This window comes from Serinus canaria, chromosome 4, assembly GCF_022539315.1.
Source record: "Serinus canaria isolate serCan28SL12 chromosome 4, serCan2020, whole genome shotgun sequence".
NCBI classification, from domain to species: domain Eukaryota; kingdom Metazoa; phylum Chordata; class Aves; order Passeriformes; family Fringillidae; genus Serinus; species Serinus canaria.
The window spans coordinates 47120516-47146952 of record NC_066317.1 but is presented as its reverse complement, the minus strand read 5'-3'; the positions used below and the strand labels follow the sequence as shown (position 1 = coordinate 47146952).

General features: G+C 36.6%; 1 protein-coding gene across 1 annotated transcript in view; it reads right to left on the bottom strand.

Moving 5' to 3' along the window:
* The window catches only part of KCTD8 (potassium channel tetramerization domain containing 8), a 92121-nt gene that overhangs the window by 26159 nt on the left and 39525 nt on the right, over positions 1-26437 (bottom strand). The window lies entirely within an intron of this gene.

Genomic DNA, 26437 nt, shown 5'->3' with positions numbered 1-26437 from the left:
TTGCTGGAGATGTGCTCCACTGCCCTGTGTAGACCTGTCCCGTGGGAGGTATACACTATGCCTTCAGCAGCTCATTCTTCTTCATTTTGTTCTTTATTAATTTGGAGATGTCCTTTTTATTTTCAGTTTTTAGAAATGGTGGTATATCCATGCAACCTCTGCATGTCTGCTGTGTTTAAATGCACTATTACTGTGACAACATCCAATGAGTCCACACAGCAAGGGGAAATCTGCTCAATGACTTATTTTGTATTGTGCAGGTTTTGGAAGACTGGAGCCTTTCCCTGGCATTTTCTGATAAATAAGAGCTGCTAAATGTCTATTTCCAATGACTTTCCTGATAGAAATTGGCAGGGTTTCCCCTTTAGGATAAATATTTGAGAAAGGTTTAAATCTCCATGAAAATTTATTTGTTGGAATTTTTATTATTACCCTTTAGAATGTAATTTAGATGTTAGATCATAGCCTTCTGGCAGTACTAAAGCACTTAAAGTTCAAATTCTTTAGTGAAACAACCCTCAAAATCATTTAGTTAGTATCTGCAACTCAGACATGCAGCCACATCCTCAGACTTATGTAGATTGTACATAGAGATAGGATATTTTTGGTAATAACTTGAACATTTGTTTGAGTAGCTAATTCCAGTTCAGAAGAGTTGACCTTGCTGTGACAGAGTGCTTGATATTTGCTCAGTTTAAAATTATGCACAGTAGCCTAGGTTTACTGATGTGTTTTTGTGTTTTATTAAAGCCTACTAATACTGTCACATTTTGTAAAATAAATAATTTTCTTTATAAATTTTGAGAAAAGGAAAGCTCTCACCCAAATTAGTCTTTGTTTCCTGCAACAACCTTGCACTGAAATTTTCTTGACAAACCTACAGAATAAGAATTAAGCATAATTTGCAAACCATCCTGTACATTTTTTAAAAAATTAATCATTACAAATCACATGTCTAGTGGAAGTTGGTTATTTAAGGGAGAATTTTGCATTTAATTTTTGTTTCATGCTGTTTGTATAGAAGAGAAAAAATGAATGGACCTGATCAATACAGAATAAAGTAACACAGCTGAAGAAGCACTTTGGTGATGGTTACCCAAAACTGCTCATAGACTTCTGTTGATGCATACATGGAATCTTTTAATAATCACAGAAAAATAAACTTTATTTGGTATTTTCTGGTACTGAGTCTGTATTTGGACAATGAACAGCATCTACCTTCCACATCACCTGTGTTGGTACCTTTAAAGCATTTGCTGGTAATGGAAGAAAAGCTGTTTATGCTACAAAAAGCTTGACACTGAATGAAAAGTGTGTCTGTATGACCTAGAGCTATTTGGCTGCCCTTAGATCTTTCCTTCATAATCCCTGGCAAGGCTAAAGTGAACAGACAGGATTGCTGAGGTTAGGATGGATCTCTGGGGATCACCCAACCCAAACTCCCACTCAAACCAAGATCAACTGCAGCAGGTTGCCTGGGGCCACGCCCAGTCAAGTTTTGAGTTTCTCCCAGGATGGAGATTCCACAACCTCTCAGGAGAACTTATTTCAGTGTTCATCCATGCCCACAATAACAGGGGGCTTTGTTTGTTTAAATGGAATTCCTTCTCTTCTCAACTGTGCTCAATGCTCTTATCCTGTCACTGGGCACCACTTGGAAGGATCTGGTTCCATCTGCTTTGCCTTTTCCCAAAGATATTTATACACATTGACAAGTCCCCTCCTGAGTTTTTTATTCTCCAACAGTCCCAGCTCTCTCTGAGTCTTGCTGTGTGACACATGCTCTAAGCCTTTAAATACTTTTGTGTCCCCAGTACATCCATGTCTTTCTAGTACTGGGAAGCCCACCACAAAACACAGCACTCCAGATGTGTCTCACAGGGCTGTGTGGCTGAGCAGTGCTCAGTATGTATCCTGGGCACTCGTGCATGGAAGAAACCTGCTACTTTCTTTTTTCAAAAGAACACCTTTGAATCTCTTGATGTTACAGGAGACAATAGCTGGTTCAGTGGGGACTATGAAACAATGCTTAACAAGGAGGTGTGAAGAGGCAGGCATTAGTAGTTTTTATTCTAATTCCTGCTCTTTCCTTAGTTTTAGAGTTTGATTTAAGTAATTTCAAACTAAATGACTGAAAGCATACTATACTTCTTTTACCCATGTTGCCTACATTCTGTATCACTGTGGCAAGAAATTTTAGATTCTCTGAATTAGGCAGTAAAGGTACAGGGGAGGCACTATTTTCTTACATAGAATGGTAATTATCTAAAAGTACCATACAAACAACTTCCTAAAATTGATAATAACTTGTTATTACATTTTCTCTATCAAGAGCTTTGCACAGGATCCCTCTAGAGAGAACCATGTGAAAAACCAGAAATGACTGAAGGAAGAGCTGTCAAAGCTACCCAGGTAACACCTGAATCACACAATCACAGTTAATGCTTCCCAATCACCCTCTGGCTTAGGATGTGGCTGACTGAAACTCTTTTCAGAAGGAGCTTTGTTGTGGGAGGAGGGTGGGTGCACACTGCCCCTGTGTCTAGCCTGATCTGACTCTCACAGGGAGGATGACTGCCGGGGCTGAAGCCTGGCTGCAGGCATGCAGTGAAAACCAGGGCATACAGTGGTACCAGCCAGCCCCAGGGCCACCCTTGGGGCACAGACACAGAGCCTTTGCATTCCCAGTGCACAAGATGCACCCAGAGCTGTCATTAGTGGGAGAGCTTGGACAGGGGAGAGAAATGAGAGCTCCACTGACCCCTTTCTCATGGAGATTTGTCACCGTGGTATTTTCTGAAAAATCCTTTCACCAGGATTTTTCTTCTGAGAAGCAGAGAAGCCTCAGAAAAGAAATGTAGACAATTGCTTTGTAAACTGTCTGATTGCTTTGGAATGTGGTCTGGAGGTTGCTTACCAACAGGTGCATCTTTGATCGGTTCCATGTGATCTGTGTTGCCTTAATGACCAATCCCAGTCCAGCTGTGTCAGACTCTCTGGTCAGTCAGGGTTTTTATGATTCATTCCTTTCTAGCTTTCTGATGTATCCTTTCTCTTTCTTTAGTATAGTTTTATATATAGCTTCTTTCAATATAATATAATATCATAAAATAATAAATCAGCCTTCTGAGAACGTGGAGCTCTCATCTCTCACCTCATCCTGGGGAACTCACAACACCACAGAGATTCACAACATAGCTGGCCACCAAAACAGCAGCTTCTTACCATTTTTTGGGCTGCTGGAAAATTCATCAAACTTTGCAATTAATTTATGTTATTTTGGGGGAGACCAGGGTGAAGCAGGTTATTTTAGTCTCCATTTCCAGGATAGACCATGGGAAAGGGTAGAAGATATAGGAATGTTGTAACAGGTTATTAGATTTTTGTACCTTGAGAACTTTACAACTTCATACATAGGGTCAGAGTTACTGTTTCTATTTCAAAGATTTTAGTATACTCCCCATCATCTGTGCTTTCCTTACACTTTCCTTCAGATAAAGAAGTAAAATGCATTGATACTTCTAGTAACTAATAGTTATAAAGCAGAAAAACGTCTTTCAATTTGTCATTTCTAACAAAATATTAAACCACTTGTAATGCCATGCCTGATAAATACAAAGATGAGGAAGATTATGTATTTTCCTACCTGTACATTTCTGTGTTTCATCAGAAATTTGTTCTCCAGAAAATAATTCAAAGTATCTATGATTTAAGTATCTTTTTTTGCTGTCTATCATACCTCGTGTCACTGCATCATGGCCTGTATGGCCTTACTACTATACTGTGAAGTAAAGTTATTTATTTACTAACAGAGGAACATAGGCAATAAACATCTATTTAGAAAATGGAAAATGAGTGACTGAATTCAGTGCCTACTGGAAATATTTTGAATGTTACACATAGCAGATCATTTCTTTTATTCATTGACTCTTCTTCCAGATAATATGACTATGCTCTAATGAAGCTAAATTTAACACCTATAAGTGTTCAGAAGGAAAGTGCTTTTCCTTTGGGATGCACTTCATATTCATTCATTTTTTTCTACCTAACTACTAGCAGCATCCAGACAAATTCCATGATGAGAAATTGATACTAACCATGTGTGGCATAAAGTTGGTGATTTGTGACTGAATACTGATTTGAGTTTTGCAGATATGAGACATCAATTTCCCAGTAGTGGTCCTTCTGTAAGAAACTAAAGAATTCTGAAGGTTAGTACTTTCTGAAGTTCAGAAGATTTTAAAGCTCAAAGATTTTTTTTTTTAATTGTAGAGTACAGGAAACCTGAAGGAGGTTTTTTAGGCTGGATGACACGAGTCAGGCTGTGGACCATGACTTCAAAGTTCTATATACAAGGCTGTAAGTACTTAAAGATCACAGCTCCTTGTCTCAAAACACTGCCAAGGCAACAAGAGGAACTCATCATAAGATAAGCCCTGACAGCAGGAACTTGAGATAAGCACAGCTAGGAGAAATTTTCAACAGGAAGGCACTAATTCCAGGTCTAGTGGATGTGAGGTCTGGTTAGCACATCCTGGTTAATGCACCGAGGCAAAAAGTTCCACTGTGGCAAAGAAGGCAACAGTCTTTGCTTAAAAAAACTGCTAAGTTGAAGAAGTAACAAATCTCTGTTCCTCACAGCACAAACCAAGAAAAAATAATATTTAATAACAGCAACAACTAAATCTCCTCTAAGGGGCTGATAAACTGTCTGATGATAGAAACTTACAGAATGAATCCTAGTGAGCTTAAATTACTGAATTTTACAGTGGATACTAAAAAAAAATCTAGTGTCCAGTAATAATAATTGGTCTCCTCCTCAGTAATTTTACAATTACTATGGTTATATTGTGGATGCTGAGAACAGCAAAATAATAAAACCTAATTGGACTGAAAGGCGAAAATGCCAAGTCCTTTATTATAACAGCTGAACTCAGTAGCATGAAAAGCACCAACATATACTGAAAGCATATTCTGGAAAGAATTATTTCACTTTTATATAAAACAAAGCAATTAAAATTATTTTCAAATAATCTCACTTATACACAGTTATCCATTTAAGTCCTGCCACTATTGTGCCAGTAATCAGCAGTAGCAATCACATGTTTTCCGTTTCCATTTAGAGGCACAAGTGTTTTCAGCCTATTTGATGGGATTGTGTGAAATACAACCTTTTCCTTACCTGAAATCCATGTCATCCCAACAGAGAGGCTTTATCACTCTCTCAGGGAAAAGAAATATGCTTGTCCATATGACTGTCTTTGACAGCATTTGGTCAGAATAGGATTTATTAATGAAGAGTCAGAGATCATCAGTCTCCTTCTAGACCACAGCAGTAATGGGGAAATTAGGCTCAATAATCTTATGCTTTTTGGAGTCACCAAAATGCTTAATTCCATTTCTCCCCACTATTCTACTGGTTGCCAGAGTTCACTCACAGCAAGAAAGCTGTCAGGAAATAAGAACATGAATGGGGAAACAAGTACTGAATCTCCTCCTGAAGAGTGGCTACAAGTGAAAGGTACTTTTACCTTCTTCAAAATCAGGTTATTAATGCAGTACCTAAAAGAGAGTTTGAATTTTCTGCATGGAGCTTCAAATTCTAAATTCCCTGTTCTTTGAATCCCATGAGCTCCAGTCATGGAACAATCTCTCCAGAACAGGACAACACATGTTTCTTCAGCTATATTTGCAAATACACATCCATGTGAACAAAAAAACAACCAATCAAAAATAACCCCACCTTTTCTACCTGATGTAACCTAATAGCAAATGTGACCTAAAGACTGAGCTGTCAGGCTGTCTCAAGGAACTTTGCCTAACACACAGGTGATGCTAAACACTGCAAGGTGATGGGGAAGCCACTGTTAGAGATGAATACCCAAGTATTCATACCAGCAGTGACTGCACTGAGGTGCAGAAGCACAGTTTAGCTTTAGTTAACTTAAAGCTACCAAGATCCTATTCCACTAGACATTTAATTAATGTAGAGCTGACCCCAGACTCACAGGAAAGTGTTCCCTGAACAGTGCTGTGAACCTCACAGCTACAAACCCTGTCTTGCAGCCAGGGCAAGCAACAGCAAAGAGTGCAAAAGAAAAAAATCCTGTTCCTGGAAGAAGGCACAGAAGGTGTTAAGTTTACTAGAGCAATGGAGAGAGATATAAATCTCAAAGCATCATCTCAACATCTTCAGTTTGAGAGGGAGAGAAAAATATTAATTTATCCTGAACTTCCTCTTGCTCTTCTTTCTGGTGTGGAAGAGACAACTGTTGACTTCAGAGTGCTGATAAATGAAGGAGTAGTTAGGTTGAAGTCTCCGAAATGACACTTTCTGAAGTAAATTCCAACTTGTATTGCAGTCAGAAGCAAAAGAGCTGTCAGAAAGATTTACCTCTCACGAAGCAGTGTTTGGTAGGATGGTAGATCAAGTTTTATGTTCTTATCAAAACACATGAATTCAAAACTGATTTACATTTTAGGGATGAAAATTTATAGACAAAGAATGTTTAAATTATCATAAGTAAATAAAAACCAAAAAGATGAATAATTCACTTTCATTAATGCTTTAGACTTTATCTTGAGAATTCATCCAGGAAGAATAGCTATTTGTCCACTCCAACCCAGTACTACTGAATTGGTTCTTACTATTCAAGCCGTAAGGAAGTATCCTCTCAAATCAGGCAGCACATTCAACTGTCTTTTGAAAAAAACAACCAAACCCATAGTTTGTTTGGGCAGGTTTTAAAGAGAAAATGGCAAATTGATTTTTTTCTAAATAATGTTCTAAATAAGGAAATTGTTACATACAATTTATAGCCCAAATGATCAAGTACTTGGTAGACAGCTCTAAAACAGTGTTTCCAGGTCTTTCTCAACTTAGTTTTCCTGATACCCACTGTACCTCAACCCCAAACACAGATCAGTCTTTCAGGTCACCAACACATTTTCTCTCTTATGTCAGAGTCTTCATGAACGCCTACTGTTGCTCCTCCCCTTAAGGAATACAGTCAATACATATACAAATTATATTTTAAAAACTGAATTCTAATCATATATTCACATAATCAAGCAGTAATGTCATTTTACCAGCTCAAGAAATGTATTTTACTTACTTCTATTCATTATTATTATCATTATCATTATTATTTTAAAAAGGTATAGAAAAAGTCATTAAGTGGCAAACTTCAGAGTCTCACCTTCTTTTTATTTATAGTTCAAAGCCCTGATGGTTGCAGATACTGTAATCATATAGTCCAATTAATAAAACTCTTTTTATCTCTCACCAAATAATATTATGGCAATTTTTTAGCAACTTCATTCTAAGGAGGAAGATTAACAGAGTGCATGATTTTGATAGAACTGGTGGGTCAGTGAATTCTGTCTAAAAAGAAGTTTTATGCAAGGGGAATGAGACATATTTCACATTCTCTGCTGTAGCATGAGAGGAACAACATTTTAAAGGAAAAAACATGTGCACCCAAGGAAATAATTTCCTGAAGAGAAAGAACAAAAAATCAAACTAAAGTCTCAAAACATTAAAATAAAACAGGTATTAAGTGAATCTGAGAAAGGATTATATTCATAACTCTTAAATGGATGATTCTGGAGTTCATTGCCTGTAAAAAGGGCAAAAAACCCACCCCCAACTATTGGTACCCGCAGGCCTCCAGCAAAGCCAAAGCACTATGAATTTGTTAATACAGAAATTCACCATTAGAAACTGTTTTTCAATACACTTTCATACACAATATGACTTGCCAATTTTCTCATTCAAAGCCTCCCTGTAAGAAATCAAGATAGAAATCAAATCTCTAATGACAGACTGGGAAGTTTCCTAGTGATGCACAGCTGTGCACACACACACACACACACACACACACACAGACACACACAGACACACACACAGACACACACACACACACAGACACACACACAGAGCACTTGTCACTGTGTTTTGAGTCAAAGGAAACTGTGGCATGAGAGGAGCACACAGGTAAAGAGCTTTGCTGAAAGAGTGGGCACTCCTTGAAAAGCAGGCTCAGCACATGCTGCAATGCCCAACTCTGAGCAATGTTTGGATCAGAGCTTCCTCAAAACCTGGGCTGGTTTCATCTGCATCAGCCTGAAATGCAGCACCTCTGGCCTCAGAGGGGAAACTACCCTGGCACAGAGACCACCTGCAATAGGGTGTGCAGACTAGAGCTCTTTAATGCATCCTGCAGGGGCCTCAAGCTTCTCAAGTACCTGGGTCACCACCAGCTGCCTTTGAACAGCTTCTGAAAATCAGCACCTCTACCTGTACAACTTTCAATACCAAAACACACAGGGGTAAAGGTTTTTCTGTCAGAGCAGTTATGTGAGTATTTCTTCACAGAAGATTAAGTCCCAACTGAACAGCAGCAAAAGCTATAAATGGAGATTAAGATGTTAACCCTAAAGTCTTCATATCCTTTATTTCACTAAAGTCTTGGTATTTTTCTCTTAATTTTGTAAGAAGATTTATGCACACCTCTGAAAAAATAATATAATTTTCAGAAAAATTCTATCTTTATCTACTGGAACCAGAAGACAAATAAATTTTAAAATCCTAATTACAGGAAGAGGGATACTAGTCTAGATGCCAAATCAAACCCAAAAAAGCAATTGGGGCAGATGGCCTGAAATAAGAATTCTTACATGCAATGAAAAATGTCTTTAATCCTTAAAATGGAAAAACCCCCAGGGTTTCTAGAAGTTTTTGGCCTAAAGAGTTATATTTTTAACGTGTTAACCACTTCTGATGGTTTTTTTATACAGTGTTCAGTGTAGGTTGTAATGGATTTTCAATAACTGTATGCTAAAGTGGGAGACTACTTAAAATATTTTCTCTGCAATAAGAAGTTTAACACTACTTCATTGTTTTAAAAAAGTTCCACCTCTGATAGCCTTTGTTAAAACTTCATTTCCTTTTTGGTAAGATTCCCTATATAACATCTTTTAAACCTCTTCCATTGGGTGACATGACATTAAAATTGCAAAATATTTCATGAAGACAAGGCAAGATGCATTCTTGCAAATTTGGGGTTTTCCCTAAGAAATGTACACAGTGGATGGAGGCAAAACATAAAAGAGGACCACTGTTTTCTGTGTCCAGCTTGGGACAAGCTTGGGTCAGGTATTTGATCCTTAATACAATGAAATAGAATGGTGTATTATTTTTGTTAAAAAGCTCTACATTGCTTGAAAATCATGGCCTAAAGAGTTTCAAGCTTTTCAAACCATACCATATGGCTCTGGATTCCCAAAAAACATCCAAGGAAGTTTTAGGTGAATCCAAGTTCTTATCAGGGTCTGAAGTTTATGACAGCAAAATCCCCATTAACAAACCCTTCTGTACAAGTCCTGTTATATTACCTAAATAAAGTGAATAGTAATTACAACTGCTTACTTAGCTAGGACCTGCTCTATTGAGTCCTTCCATCTCCTGAAACAAATGGCTGTGGTGTGCTAAATATGAGTCAAAAAGGTACAAGACTGTTTCAGATAATGAGAGGGCTTAAATGCTTAAAAAAACCTCAACTGATCCTGTGACCTCAGGTATTTGTCCTTTCATGCCTAGAAAAGCTGATTCAACTCCTACCACCATCAATTGGCAGGATTAGGTGAAAATGAATACCTGCAGAGATATTTTGTTTATTCTACATTATTTCTTTAAACATATATATATATTAACAAATCACCACAGCTCTTTAGAAACTAGGAGGTTTCAATATTGGACTCAGAAACTGACTTCTTTGACTTTATTTTGTAAGGAACAATCCAGACAGTATAACCTTGCTGTTGGCAGCATTAGAGATGAAGCTGATCTTAATTTCAGTTAAAGTCTTGCTTGCTCTTTGATCACATGAAACAAGGTCAAACTTATTTTACCTGAAGGTGTACCCTGTAAAACTCAGAAAGTGCTACAAAGAAGCAATAGAATCATTCATAATTTAAATGACAGCATGTTTTATACAAAGGACTGTCAAGGAATATGATAAGGCTATGAAGTAAATTGAATAGAATTCAAGGAATCAGTTGCAGAGCTAAATTAAAAGGATTAAAATCATATTTAAAAGAAAGGGCACTGGAAATGAAAGTAGTTAGAGACAGATGTAAAATCACTTTAGTGATTGCCTAGCATATTTCTAGTATTTTACAAAGAAAAAATAATTGCCTATTAGGACAAAATAGTTATTAACAGCATAATAAAAAAGAGAATGGAAAGACAGAAACTTGAAGAACAAAAACAGTCAATAAAGAAGATGGGGCAGCCTGCAAACATACTTCAGTTCTAAGCTGAGGGGCTTTTACTTATTGAGGTTTTCCTACTAATGAAAACATTTAGAGCCTCTTACACAGCTCACACTGTCTTCTGTAAATGTCAGCAAAAAGATGCTGTATAAAGATATTATGCAAGTGAAAATGGAGTAGCTTAAGTTCTGGTTTTCTCACTAATTTCTTCAGGATATTTTGTGCAATACTGAGAAATATTGTCTCAGGTGTTTTATTTGACTTTTTAATGGTAAATAAATCAAATTCTTTTTCCTGTCTCCAATGCATGCACATACAGAGAGCAGTCTTATAAAACATTAAAACAGCAGAAGAAATAATGTAATATTGCCCAACTGTTTATCTCAATATAAAGCTTTATGCTCGAATCACCAGCAAGCTTCATAAGAGATGAAACTAAAGCAGGGAAAATGAGAAGACCCAATGAGATGAAGCCATGAGACATTCCAGGTTTCAATCAGTATCCATGTCCCTGAAATGTTCTTATTGCCTGGCACTACCTCATTAAGATGAATGGGTCACTTCACAAGTCTTTGGAGACTCTCTGAAAGGGCATAGAGACATGAAAGGGAGAAATAACAGCATTTTCTTTCTGCATAATTTAATAGATATTTACTGGCATGGCAATCAGGTGCTTCACATTAAAAAAAATGACACAGAGAACCACTCAAGTTTTTTGAGATTTTCCACTTTGCCTGCACAAGCTTTCACAATTGAAACACACACTTTTTTTTTCTGCTGTTCTTTTTCTTCTAATTAACTAGCTTAAAGTTTCAAATTCTTGGCAGTTAAAAGGTTCTATTCATATTGGTACCTCTCAAATATGAAGTACCAATGACAGGTAAGTGCTAACATACCTTCAGTGTGTAAAGGTTTCTTTGAAAGCCTGCTAATGCAGCCCTCTTCCTATTTAGTACAGGTGTACCTAATGTACCTTCTCCAGCTGCTCTGAAAGTTGTTATTCTTTCTTCAGAGTTCACACTGACTGAAATAAAAGTAACCCTAAAAGCAGCAGGATAAGCCTGCTATTAGCCTAGCTTAACAGAAATTTCAGCCTCCTGAGCAAAGCAATGGGAGTAGGTAGAAAGACATGGTGGTACCTGAAGATCCAGTATGCCTCTAATTAGGCCAGTGTGATTTCCCAGGGAGCTGAGTAAATGCTCACACAATTTCATGTCAATCTCCTGCTCCAAGTTTGCTGAGATGGTACACTTCATCCACCACATGGTGGGGATCCAGCCAAGCTCCCTCCCCCTTGAACCAAACCTTGGTCCCAAGAGAAGTGAAACAGAGTCACAACTGCATCTCCTCCTCATCCTGGATGGATTCTTTCCCTGCCTTCCTTCAAGGAATTCTAAAAGTCAGTCATGGTGCCATGCCCTCACTGCTAGTTAGTGAAGATAAAGGATTTTAGCAACACCTGCTATCTTACCCAACACCTGTAAAGGAGAAGAGATTGCTTAACCCCACAGCCACTTGATGGGTAGGTATCCATGTGATGGAACAAAACTCTTCCCGACCAACAATGTAATAACATGATGTGATCTTGTAGCAACACCTTGGGAGACTCAGGCTGGACACTGGGAGAAACTCACACAGCACAAGCTGTGGAACCCTTTCCTCTGCAGTTTTCAAGACTCAGCTGAGCAAAGCTGGCTGCCCTGTGAGGTGGGTGAGTGTCCTGCCCCAGGCAGCAGGCTGGACTCGATGGCCTTGGGAGGCTCCTGCCAACCAACACAACATTCAGTGAGCACTGTACACTTACAAAGGCCAAGCTGGATGCCTTAAGGCAGATGGTACAGAGGTATTTGAACCTGCTCCTTATCTGTGGGACCTTTGGGATTATGAATTTATCTCTAACTAGGTCCTTTCAGCATATCCTGATATTTTCCAAAGAGTCAAAATGGTCTATTAACTTTGTTAGCATAATAAAGCTTTAGCTTTAAGGAATCTGTGGGATCCTTAGTGGCTTTGAGCACATGAGATCTATATTCTTTTCTCACACCTTTAAAATAATTGCCAATGCCAAAGTGTGTTTGAATACTAAAAAGTACCAGAGAAGCTTCATTATCCTGAATTGGAATTTCTCATATCGGTATTTTGACAATTACTTGATATAAGATAGCAGCCAAAGCCTCAGATGAAAACACCACCTTTTGATGGCATATTTATCACTATATTAAATTTGCATAAATGCAATTATTTAAACAGCTATATAAATAATAGGTTAGCTGAAATTTATCTGTATTACTGGACATAAAAACTTCTCAGCCTTTTTAGACTTGCTCTGGAGGATCAAGTCTCAATACCATAAGATTTTGTGACATATACTGCAAACAAAAATAAGGAAAATGCAGAAAACATATTCTGTCTTTTACAATTATTTCAAGAAGTATTTAAAAGATTCAGATTTTTCTTGAAGCATTTTCAGTTAATTGATAGTAATTTTTAAATAATCTGTAGTAACTAATATGTTGTGAAGTAAAGTGCTTCATAAAGTTACATTTCATAAATAAAAATATTCCACAAAATCACTTCTCTTATGCTAGTATTTTTCTTCACTAATTTATATTTTTATTTGGAAATCTACTGTTACATTTTTTCTTAAAAGAAAGTGAAGTTCAAAAATATTGTTTAGTTTATTCTTTTGAGTAAATAATTTTTAAACTGAGTTTTAGTGAAAGGCTGTTCATGCAAACAATTTCCCAACTAAATTTATTGAAAATATCACTTGCTGTTATGAAAAACTGTTGTTCCCAAGGCCTACATTCCAACAGTTTTATAAATAAAAAATCACCTTACACAGACATATATTCAAAAAATATTTCAAGAAATACTTTAAAATCATATTTTACATAGAACTTCTTTTATAAATGGGATTTTTTTCCATCTCCCAAATCTGATACAGTATTTGTAATACCTGAGTATCATTTTTCTATTGAAAATACAGATTACATGAAGACTGCGTATCAGATCTGTTCACTTTTTAATCACTGTTTCTAATATATCAGTGTCTTCTGTTAAAGAACTGAAATAAAGAATAAAAATATGCACATTAAGCCAGTTGGGTTTAAGGCACCTTTGCCTGATTGATTGTTGGACTAGAGAAATTAACATGTCTTAAGCAACTGAAAAAGCATTCAATTTTAATGACACAAAGCCATATATCTATGGGAATTATTCTGTAATCAAAAAAAGTGATAATAACATTGTAGAGCCAAAGGACACTGTTTACTAAGAGGGTGGTTTTAGTAACTCACAGATAAAGGAAGCAAAGTTGGCATTATCTTTTCTTCCTGTCTTTCAAAAATTCTAGTGAAAAGAACAGCTCATATGGAGCCATTTAACTTTTCTTTTCCTATGTTGATGTCAGCTTTGCAGTTATACTTGGCATAACAGCTTTGATTAAACATTTTATATAATTGTTAGCTTCCTGAGGGAACTCAGAATGGAACTATCAGGTGCTTGGGTTACATTCCAGATGGCAGGAGATTTGCTCAGCTTCACACTCCTCTTCCCACTGATGATACTAAACCACAGTGGAATTCATTTGCAAGCAATTCCAGGAACCAACAGGCTGAATTTCAAAGAATTAAAAAAATCAGCAACTCTGCTCTAAAAACAAAGCAGATGATTTGCAGAGTCTGTTTTATAAACAATTCCAAAGCTTTCCCTTGAGTAATTTTTAAACCTGCGTCTGCAAGGGTTCGGTTCCAAAAGTGCTGCTGTTGCACTAAGGTTACACATAAACTGAAATGGCTTTCCAGAGTTAATCCTTTCCCACTCCTGATCTGATGTGTAGCTAAATGGATGCTTGAGTCAAAAACCTCTGTAAGCAGACAGGTTTGGTAAGGCATGTTGAGAAGTCAGCCTACAATCAGATTCATTTGGGCTGCCATCCCAAAAGGCCACCACCCAGACAAACCTCATTTACCTCAGCAGGTTAGCTTCTGCAGGCAGCTGGGAGGGATCCAATCTCACCTGCAGAAACAGCAACACCAAGGCACACCTTCAGGGCATTCAGGAACAAACCTGAGGACAGCTGCCCTATATTCCAGGAAGCATCAGATGTGGAGGGCTTGGAGGACAATCACAATGGCCACTCTCAGAAATCCCTAATTTCTGCTGTTTGCCATTTCCCTGTTTCCAGCCAGCTGTCAGTTGTTCATACTTGTATCTCTATCTGCATACATGCAGATAGAATGTTTTAAAGTGTGGTTATACATGCATCATGATTGAGCTGGACTGGCTTCAGGAGGTTTTCTATCCCATTAAAGTGACATCTAGAGTGGGATTTGAGCACAGTGGAAATATTCCCTCTCAAAGCTTCATCACAAAAATTCTCTCTGGCTACTGAACACTCCTAAGGTCACTATTCTGAGTTCAGACCCAAGACCAAAGCAAGACCGCTTCTTGTCATGCACAAAACTGAACCAGGCTTAACTAAATACCTGCCACAATAACTAAATACTGAATCGGACTTTGTCTCACTTTAGCATCCTAGAAGACACTATCTGCTGGATTTTAGGCTCAACACCCAGCAGCAGACTGGCTTTCTGCCTCCCATTCTCAAAGCTGTGACAGCTTGAGGATGCCTGGGGAAGAACAAGTAGCCATGGGGAAATGAGTAATGGTTTTATATTTCATCAAAAGACAACAATGATGTGATTGTCCTGCTAGAATACACTGAAAGAGTGGTTACAGCTACAAAGTCAGAGGAGAGGAGTTTGAAAAGATACTTTTTTCCTAACCTGAAAAAAAACTTTTGTTCTGTGCGTGGAGCACAACTGTAATGCACAATGAGAACTGAAAAACTACAAGGAGTTATTGGCTAAAAATAAAGGCTCATCAAAGAGTATGTGCAGATTCACTCAAAGTTAGTGCAACAAGCAGCAGAAGTGGTAACTGCAGTGAAATTAATGCCTGATTTGTTGATCCCAATTCATTTTACTCACTCTGTTGTATCCACTTTTTTACTGCTAACAAGGAAAGGTAGAAGAGCAAACACACAAAACTGTATAACTTGATTCTCATCAAAAGCTACAGAGGAAATGGAATACCTTGGAATGGTCTTCCCTGTTAGGCAGTAAATCATAGTTTTCAAATCAAGATTCATCAAAAAACTGTCAGAATTCATCATCCTCTAAAAAACAATCAAGGAGTTTAACTGTGGGTAGTAATTTGAAAAATTAACATCAGTAATCTAATGCTGGACTGTCTTAGGAATGTAAGGTATGACTAAATAACTCTTGTTTTTTCAGGACACAGTTATTTCAAACCCCATTCTGAGCAAGAACATAGAAACATTGGATTGGAGCATCTCAACATAATAACAATGTGAACATGAACAAATTAATTTTGTGAAATGACCTCTGCTTTTTTATCAATATAGTTTGCATATATTCCTTTGACTGATGGGATGTAAAAGTTAAAGCAGTATTTCACTATAAGGGATTCTTTGAATCAAAGAATTAAAAGTAATGTGAAAGAGAATAAAGGTCAGATATATCTGACCTTGAAAGATAAGAATGAACTAAAACTCTTTAAAGCTTCTGAAATCATAAAAATAAATTTAAAAGGAAGGTCATAAAGGATTTAATTAATTAGTTTATGAATAACACTTTAATGAAAAGTAAAACTTCTGTTTCATCTCATGAGTAAAATGTCATGCCTGAACTATACTACAGATCTAGCAACATAAATGAGAGTTGGAAAGAACATTCTTTCATCTCATATATATAGGAAAACGGTTAAAAGATGGAAACAGTAATATATAGGTTTAAACATGGGGTTTTTTCATTAAAATAATGCTTAGGAAATAACACTGTAATAATAGGAAAAGTCATATAAATTTAATTTAAAAATTAATACATAGCCTAAAGATGAAACTTCAATTACATTTCAAGTTTGAACTCAGTTTTGAAATTAGCATGACAGGCATTTAGAAGTATTTGTTTGCAGTACTGGTATTTTTGGTGTAGTTATATTTAAACCTTAGTTCTGAAATTTGATCAATCAGCTTGTTAAAGGGTTTTTTTAAATATTAAAATACCAGTCCTGAGTTTGAATAGAGTGAAGTCTTCAGGACGTAAGCATCAATTATAAACCACTGTTCTGACTGTCCTATTGATTAAAAAATAAAAGTGGAAAAAACATTCAAGTCATAGCACAGTCTTATGGGACAGGAAGCAACCCAGTAGCAGAGCTACAAAAATTACTATTTTATGCCACTTCAGAGACCTGAACTTGTAAAAAATTCAGAATCCATTCAAGGAACAACTACTTGAATTTAAATAACAAAGGATTCTATCTTCTGTAGCTCGTATAGAAATCTTTGTGCAAAAGAGTCAAAAATGGACAGTACAACATTAGTCAGGAAGGAAATCTTCAGAAACACAATCCCACATCACTTCTGCAAGGGATGATTTTGCTTACAGTTCGCTTGATTTAAATCTACTTATTTCCTTTTCTGTCCTCTACTTTGAAAATTCTGTATAAGACAAGTACTTTCAAAAGAATCTCTGGAGTCATTCTCTTTCCATAAATAAAACTACCAATAAATATCTCATACCTGCTAGAAACTGATGTGTAATTATGTAACATCCCAAATTTTGGAAAGTAACATTTCAATGTCATTATGTCTGAGATTACTTGGATGTTCATGGACTTCTAGTCTGTCAATGATATAACATTAAAAAGTAGCTATTTTTACTCTGTTCACGCAAAATATTAATCTCAATTCTTATTAGAGCAGAAGTACTCATTAAGTAGAGACAAAAAAAAAAAAGTTTAAGCTATAGCAATTCTTCACATAAAGTTATTTTTGGAACCTGTGAACTGCATAGCTATTCATAGTCACATTTTGTCCCTGACAATACTTGTCACAGAAATATTCTAGGAAAGTTCACCTCAGAGCCATCTTCATAATTTTTATGAATTTATGGTTTTTTTCAGTCCTTCTATAATGCTGTAAAGTAACAAAATTTCTCCATTCTTCTTGAGGTGATTACCAAATAGGTATTTGTAGAGGTTTGAGAGCATGTAGAATGCCAGGAAGTTAGGATGACAGGATAAAAGTATTTGCAACTATAGTGATGTTACCATACTGATGTTGACTTAAGAAACAGCTTTGTCATGCTGTTTACAGTACTTATTTAAACAATAAATACCTGAAACCCCAATAATTTTTAAAACCTTAGCCATCTATGGCATGTATTCTACATTTTTAATCCAGCAAGGTCTCCTCTGTTGACTTTTACAACCTTCTCCCTACTCCTGAAGCAGAAAATATGACTATTATCTATGGAGAGATAACATGGAAGAAATTAGCTATCCATCAAGAAATTAGCTATCACATGAATAATTTTATACATTGGTAAAAAAGCCACCTCCTTTTTAAAGAACTGTGAGCAATCTGAGGCCAAGATTGCCTGACTGGCATGCTAGTCATTACAAGCAACCAGAACATTTGTGAGGAAAGATGCATTGAGGATGACACCATTTTAATGCTTCCAGGTTTTTCTTTTCTCTTAGGGCAGACTTTTATTGCCTGTTGCTTTTAGATATTTCAGGAGACACATGTGAATATTTCAAATAAAAATGTGGCGGCTTAGAAATTTGCATTACATATGTTTCAAAAAGCAGTTATGGGTCTGATGGTGGCTAGCTGCATAGAGCTGCAGAAGGGAATAAATCCTCCTAGCTCCTCTTGTGCAGCCCTCTGGGAAGAACAGCAGCTTGGACTCAATAACACACCTGCTCTTTCTGCATTTTTGCCCCAAGAGAAGTTTCTGGACTGATTGAAACATACTTGGGAAGGCAGAAGGAAGTGAATGTTCTGGTCTCTTTCAGCACATGTTCCTCAAGGTGCATATTATCTGCACACTGTGCCTTTCTGAGGTCACTGAAAGGACATGGATTTTTCCAAAGGAATCTAAAGGAAAAAGTGAAGTAAGCCAGCACACTTGGTTTGTTAAAATACTGTTCCTTGTAACAGTCAAGTGTAAATACCCCTGACCTTCCCTTTTAGCTTGTTCCTCTCTAAAAGAATCAGAAATACAAGTAAATTTTCAGGTACAATAAAACAGGGAAATTTGGAAGATGAACAAGGAGGCAAATTTTTGGTTTCTGACTAAATAAAATAAGGGGAAACTCATCACTTCTAAATATTAGCATAGTACTTACCCTCAAGGCAAATGAGACAGCTCAGATCGACAAAAAAACCCTCCCACAGCAACCAGTAAAAACAGGTTTGGCATTTTTAGGACAGAGGTTCTGGGACTGCCTACACAAAAGATTCATCAAAAATTTACTGAAGCTGGTAATAGGGCAGCTTTTTTCCTCATACAGGACTGGAGTGAAAACCCACAATATTCAAACCTTTCTAAGAAAGGCAACAACGTCTGCTTGTTTCTGAATGGACTCTTGCATCTGTATCATCTTCATATGTCAAAAATAATTTGGTTATAAGAATTTTTAGAACAAATAAAAAAACTTAAAAGACAAGGAGAAAATACAGCAAAGTGTAATACAGGCAGGAAAGGGAGAGCAAGGCACTTTGGGATTCTATTTTAGGGCAATGTTTTTATTAATTAATCTCACAATCACACAGCATCTGTCAGCTATGGAAAAACATTAGGGAAGAATGAATGAAAATTGTACTAGAGAGAAAAAAATAATGCATAATAAGCTGGTTACAAAATTATCTCCTGGAGACCCTCATAAGAATAGTAGGTTGAGTCGTACAAGGAACAAACTAAATGTGTTCATACAACCTGTGCTGGGAATGCACAGAGCCACATCTGGCTGAGACAAGGGAAAAATGCTACCTCGTGCTTTTATTCTCATGGGCAGAGCAGACTGACACCATGGGTGGCTGAAAGCACAGAGCTAAATATTCATTAGAAAAGACATGCATTACAAATGCAGGTAAGCCTCTTTTGACACAAGGAACCTTTGCAGGTGTATGTTTCCCAATTTTGTTCATTTTTTTCATGATTCAGACAATTTAGCTGGATACACTTTTACTGGGAAAAAAAATAAAGAACAGACTGCCTGGACTGTTTTTGCTTCTCATTTTTGGCGTAAGTCTTGGAATCAATAAAATGAAATAAAGAATTGGAAAATAGAGAATGGTTTTCAAGAGGTACCTACCAAAATGAATTGTATAATGAATGACAGATACAAGTAATGGGATTTTGATATTAATTTTAAACAGAAAACACTTTAAAAAATATTTTCAAGTCCCAAGAATTTTCCCATGCAAACAGAAAATTTCTGTGTAATCATATATAATGAATATTTTGACACAAAAATCCCAACAGTAAAGCTTTAATTTATGGAGGTGTTTTACATTTTACTTGTATCACTAACAAAATAACTATTCCTTGAGCATCCAGGTCTCTCTGAATCACCTTTTAATTACTTCTCATTTACTAAGAACTACAAAGAAGGCTAATGTTGCCCTTTCATATTCTGTGCACTTTTTTTTTCAAGAATAGAGAGCAATTTTAGTGATTTCCTTCAGCTGAGTCCCTGGCCATATTGCTGTGGTGTGTTGGTATTCACAGGGCAGTGCCAGAAATATTCCCACTGCCAGTTAAGCCACACGTTGATTCTATGCCATTAAAAATATACAGCACCATTGTCAACTGGAGAAGATAATGAACTGAAAAGCTCCAGTGCATTGTTAAAGGATGGTTCTAGTAAAGGATCTCTAAATCTCAGTAACTGCTATGTGGCTATGACCAGGAAAACTACTTCCATGGACTAAATCCATGGTGACAAGGTGGTGAATGGGACTGCCCAGCTGGCTTCTCCTTTCCTTTCTGCCTGTTAAGAACAGCTGGTTTATTTTTGTATTTCTATTCTCTTTATTCTCTAATACACTGGATATCAAAACATGGGGGAAAAAAATTTCCTTACCAAATCAATTATTAAAACTGAAGTTGCTTTATTTATCTTGGCCTCAAATACAAAGCAGATGAATTTCCCTTAATTGCACCTGAGGAATTAGAACTCTGCTGCTAATGTGCAATTCTGCTTTTAACATACTTTATCTAATTATATTTAAACGAAATATTTGGGGTGCACTTTGCCCCTGAAAGTCAGGCTTGTTTTTAATTTTCCAAGATAAAGAAATACTGGTTTTACATCCCATTAAAAGCAATCATTGCAGCAGACAGTTTCCAGCTGAACACTTCCCTCTCTGCCTAGGTGTTTCCATGTCCCTTTGTGTATGTCTGCTTTCCTGTAGCAGCTCAACATTTCTCCAGTCTATAGTATATGTCACAGCAGGTTATCAAATACGGTGACTTGGAGCTATGAAATCAAAATATAAAAGATAAGGAGGTTCTCATCTTCTCATCTGTATTTATGTTTCTTCTTATTGCATTCTTTCTGTATTTGCTCTTTCCCATCTCACAAAATCATAATAAACTCATCATCCAGCCTGGGCTCACAGATGCTGGGAAGCAGATACCAGCAAAGCAAGGAGTCTCAGGAGGGGCTGTCCCCAGATACACCAGCAGTGTCTCTGTCCAACAGGCCAACACTGCTTGGTACAAAATGCTTCTGAGCCACTTCTGCCATGGAGAACTCTATATTCAAAAAGCCTCCCATGAGCTCTCATACAGAATTCACTCAGTGGGTGGAACAAAATATAAAGGAGTCTGACTTAAAAATTACTTATGCAAGCAACTTGTGACTGTGTACAATGTTCTCCCAATCAAGCTTTCTCCACAGATCTTTTTTTCCATATAGATAAAACATCTTCCGTTCCTAGCATGATTTGTTTTGAACACCTTATTATATATGATTAAAAGTTTAATGATGTTTTGATACCAAAGAGCTTTTGCATAATTACAAGAGAATGACATGAAGCTATTACTAAATATAAAATTTTGTCTCTCATTCTATACCTGAAACTTAGTAAAGCTTTTGCAGAGCATCTGCAAAGGTTTCCATGAATTCTCACAGTGTTTGCTTTGGTGTTAACAGGGTTCATCCCTCTAAATTATGATAGCTGCCAGTAACTTTAAATTATTCCCAGCTAATGACATAGAGGAAAGCCCTCAGCACCCCTGAGGTTAGAAGGACAGATGTGGTACTAAACTGGTATTCTGTCAGCTGTGAAGACCTGATGCCTGTACAGCCACTAAAACAGCCTTAAACTGCTAATATGCCACTACAGCACTGAAAAGTAATGGCTCTGATGCCCAGGGTTTAGGCCACCATGTTTTGAGACTCCTGTAAAGAGTGAAGTGGATATAGTTCCTGCTATAAAGACAACAATTATATGCAATCTTTTAAAAAAGGACCACTTTCTGGCCTCAGTTACTGCTACTGAGCACCTGTAACTTTGGTTCCTTACCAAAATTGCTTTAGAAAGAATAATCCTTCATATATTTTGATTGACCTATCCCCTTTTAAATCAGTCAGTTCAATCTTCTGGATTTCAGGATGCTAACAAGACTTCTAGACATTCACAGCAGAAAAGAAGGTGCTCATTGCTAGACATGAGTTCATGCTAGACACGAGTGCTCTGGAACAAACACCTTATGTGTCACATCATCTACTGGTGCCAGTGTCCAGCCATAGCTCGGGGCTGCAGATTTAGTAATCCCAATAATGGACAAGCTTTGTATTGGAATACAAGACCATGAAGATAGTAGGAAAATTATTTTTTCCCTGTGTGCAACCTTCAGTGAACAGTGTTTCAGTCATCTACTGTCTCCCAGCATCTAAGAATTCTTGTAGGACTTTTCCCACCTTTCCCCTTCTTCCCTTCCCAGGAATGTGCATTTTGTACAATAGTTCTTCCCCCTTGAAATTGTGAAATTGTACAGTAAAGGAAAAGTATTTTGAATACAAGACATTCCAAATACACTACAACCTTAAAAAGACAAGTGAACTCACTATAGGAAGAAAGATAAAATGATGGTGGGCCATATGGAGAAGGAAACTACAAAATCAGCTTTTTCTTAGTTCATCATTGTCTCCACATCCATGTGGAAACACCTTCTGAAATAAGCAGACATAAAAGTACGTGCACACAGGATTGCTTGCAGTTTCTTATAAAAAACATTTGCAATGCATTCTCAAAAATGATGACCAAGGAATGAAGTACATGATTTTACGAGTGACTCTTTTTTTTTTACAGTAATAGAGATTTAATTTTTTAATTTAATTTTTACCTGTACTGCAACTTGCAGTAAGATTAAGAATTTCTCTTAAGGAGAATCCTCAGCTTACCATGTAGGATACCTTAACTATCTAAAATGGCCACAAAAAAATCACCCTTTTCCAATTAGGGTGGTTACAAGTTCTTTGCAATATTTCCACAGATCTTGAAATTACAATTATGCATTAGAGAAAGATTGTAAAAAAGAACCTACATTTTCCTATAGAGGAATCATTTGATTGAAACAGAGTTTTTGTTCCATTTGTAGATGCAAAGTTTGGCAGAAACCACCAGGCTGAAGACTTATACATTAAGAAGAAATTAAAAAAACAATATGTAATAGCACCAGCCAAAAATGCCTTTTAAATCATGTCCCAATGACAGCAACCTTACTACAGTTCCTCAACACAAGCCAAACATTTCATTAATAAAAATGACAAATCTCATATCCTATTTAATCTTACTACTCTTATTTACACTGTTTTATAATAAAGCCATTTCCTTGTGCTATAAGTTTTCTAAAGAAGTGAATTATGCTTCTTTATGAGACATTAGATACATGCACTGTATTTTTGTCGTCCATTATGTTAGCATTTTATTCTGAAATAATTCCCAAAGGCCTGCTACCAGGGGACAGCAGATGGAACTTTATTCTTTTTAGTGGCTGCAAAACTTTCCAAAGTAATATATGTCTTGTTCATGTATTCATCACTCAGCTCTGATGTATGCTGACTAGTTCTCAAGTTAGAAACATACCTACACAGAAATGGAACTGAATACACATTCTCTTTCTAGTAAAGATTTACTCTTCTGAGAGGTTCAAGGGAAGCCTGAGACCATCCCTTCAGCACTGCTGAACACTGCCTGTGAGGATGTGAACTCACTGTCTATGAAGATCCTCTAGACTTTGAAGCTAAAATAGATCTTTATAATTAGTCAGAAGAAGAAAAAAGGAGCAATCTGTTACATGTATGAATAACCTAATATTAATTGCCAGCAAATGAAACCAGCTTTTTCTTTTAATGCCTCAGTCTTCTACATGTTCACCATAAAAAGCTGAATTTGTGGTACTTGAAGGTCAAAGAAACCAATTAAGAGCAGTAGAACCAAATGGAGGCATTTGGACTCAGGCAAGGACAAACGGTGAAACAGTAAATGCTTTGATGGGGATCTCAGCTGGAGTAAAAGGATACACATTATTATTACACGTCATTACAAAGCACTGAATATGGCACTAAGGCTGCCAAGAGAAGGAGACTGGGTTCCATTCACCTTGGCAAAAATGGGAGGATCAGTATTGTGCCAGTTGGAGAGTTTGGTTTATTTTCCCATTTGTCTCTAGAATGAAATGAGCTGATTCTGTGACATTAAGAGAACATTCAAATAATTCTAAATAATTTGGAAAAGGCATATTTTGACTTCAGAACCCGCTGTTTTTTCTGCATTTTTCACTCATCACAGGAGTTTGTGACAAGTTGAGTTCCTCTGTGCTCTTCTTTAGGATTGTGTGTAATGGCCTTGATTTTGAGTAGGTTTTCTGGAATGCCATTTCTTAGGTTTTAGATTTCCTTTCCAAGAACTCTTCTTAAAACTATTCTCCTCTCTGTATATCCAGTTCTGTTTCCATGTGCATGCATGAAACAGAAACCCCTTAGTTTCAGAAGCCATAATATAGCTGCTTTTCAAGTAACTTTCAGTTTAGCAAGAATTAAAAAATTTCACAGCAGCGTTTACTGTTTCAGCTTGGGGCAGGCTGTTTGAACTTTCCAGCACTGACCTCTTGGATAAATACTAAACTACAAGGAGGTTCTCCATCCCCTTAGTGAAGAAAGCCAGAAGCAAAAAGAGAGGGAAGAGACATAAAAGAGAAAGAGATGCCTGAAGCTAAATTTTACCTTTCGTTGCTTTCAAGCACCCCAGCACAATTTCACCAAGGTTTCAGAGGGTGACAGGTAGCTGGTATCACTCACAGCTCACTACATTGTCAAAAAAGCAGGGGGGAGACTGAAAGCCACAGAACTGTAACACTAAGAAAAGTTAATAACATGACAATTTTCAGGAAAAATAAAACCAACTCTAAATTTTTCCTACCTTTATGTCAACTTAAGACAGAGTTTGCCAATTCTACAGATGGAGAGACATCACTGCACACACACCTCCTCATCTGTTCTAGTAAACTTGAAGAGTTACTCCTTAAAGGTCTATCTACTCTCTAATAACTACTGTTCTTCCACAGTGGTTTGCCCATTTTGGATTATGAAAACATTGTGGAGTATTGCAATTCTCCATAAAGTGTCCAGAAATGATTTTGCTATCTAATATATTTTAACAGATGGACTTAGGCAACAGCTGAACTTTTAGGTTTCAACCTCTTTATGAAACATAAGGAGATGTAAGTTCACAAAGGTGAACTGTAATTAATGGCTAGTGTAAGGAGACAAAGAAATTTTATAAAAATAATACTAATTCCAAGCATTCAAATTCAAAAGAAAAGCCCACAATCATAACATTGGTTTTAAAATCTTGAAAGGAAGACGGGAAAAAGAATTTGTTGTCTTCATTTCATCCTACCATTATGGTGAACTTGTCAATCATTTCTTTCTAACTTACAAAAGCTAGTAACCACTTTAAAATAAAATAATAATAACAACAACAAACAAAGTTTAATTCTCAATTTTAAGGTGAACCCAGGAGTTTCGTTAAAATTTTTTGAGAAAGAATATCAAGATTGAGTGGGATATGAGGATTCTTGGTAAATCAAGGAAACTGTTGTAGAATTTAGAATAGGTAAAATGTTAGATTTCTTCATTTTTAATAAGGAGATGCATTCATGTATGTTATAGTGTACTAATTGTATGTGGCTCCTAAAGACATCATCTCATAAATAGATATCAAAACACTTCTTGACAACAGTCAGAATCAGTACAGCCACTTCACAGATGTAAAAACTGGAACAGATGGAAAAACCAGGACACAAAGGACTGAAACTACCAGACAAAGGGAGCAGCCAGCAAAACCCTTGCATTGACCCTATAGCTCAAAAATACAACAGAAATATTCCTTCCCCAACAATATCCCAAAAGAGGCATTTCTACATTTATACATTTTACTCATAGACAATAAAATGTCTAAGATGAACAAAATGCAGCTTATTGTGATGTGTAGTATTGTACAATTTTCTCATCCATTTTTTCCTAAAAATCCTATTTCTATGCTTAGCATCACCACCTGGTAAGAACCATTTACTGCAAGCTTCAGATCTGATCTAAATATAAATACCTGTTCATTTTGTCTTTCTGAATATGTAAAGCTTTCCTGTCTTAAATTAGAGTGAAAACATACCAAACAAATTCAAATTGCTTTGATTCTGTCTTTGACACCCAAAAAATTAAGTAAAGGCAAAGTATAAAAAGAGAAAAGAAGGGCGATTTCAAGGTAATATCAATGTCTTTGCCCTACAAATGGAAAAAAATCAAGGGGTGGCATATGATTAAATATAGTTTACCAAGTACAACACTTTTGTCACTATTTAGTACAAAGTTTTGGCAATCAGCACCTAAATTTTATGATATAATCCTGGGAAGATTTATGTGCAAACTTTAATTTACTCCAATGCCTAAAGTTTATTGTGTGCATAAATCTTCAGTATCACATTTGAGTCATCCATTTAATCCTTGTGATATAAAACAGTGTGTCACCATATAAAGTAATGTATCACTCGTTATTTTTGCAATAGGAATTTTGTCTGGGAAGATTACTCTGACTACATGGAATAACAAGGCATCATTTCCAAAACTGCACAAGAACATTTCACATGGGAAAAGCTGGACATGCAAATAATCAGACATTCAGAATTACAGCTCATGCTTACAAATCTCAGAGACTTCAAAATACAAGATCATTTGGCTGATTATTCACAGATTACAACTCTTGCCTCATTTT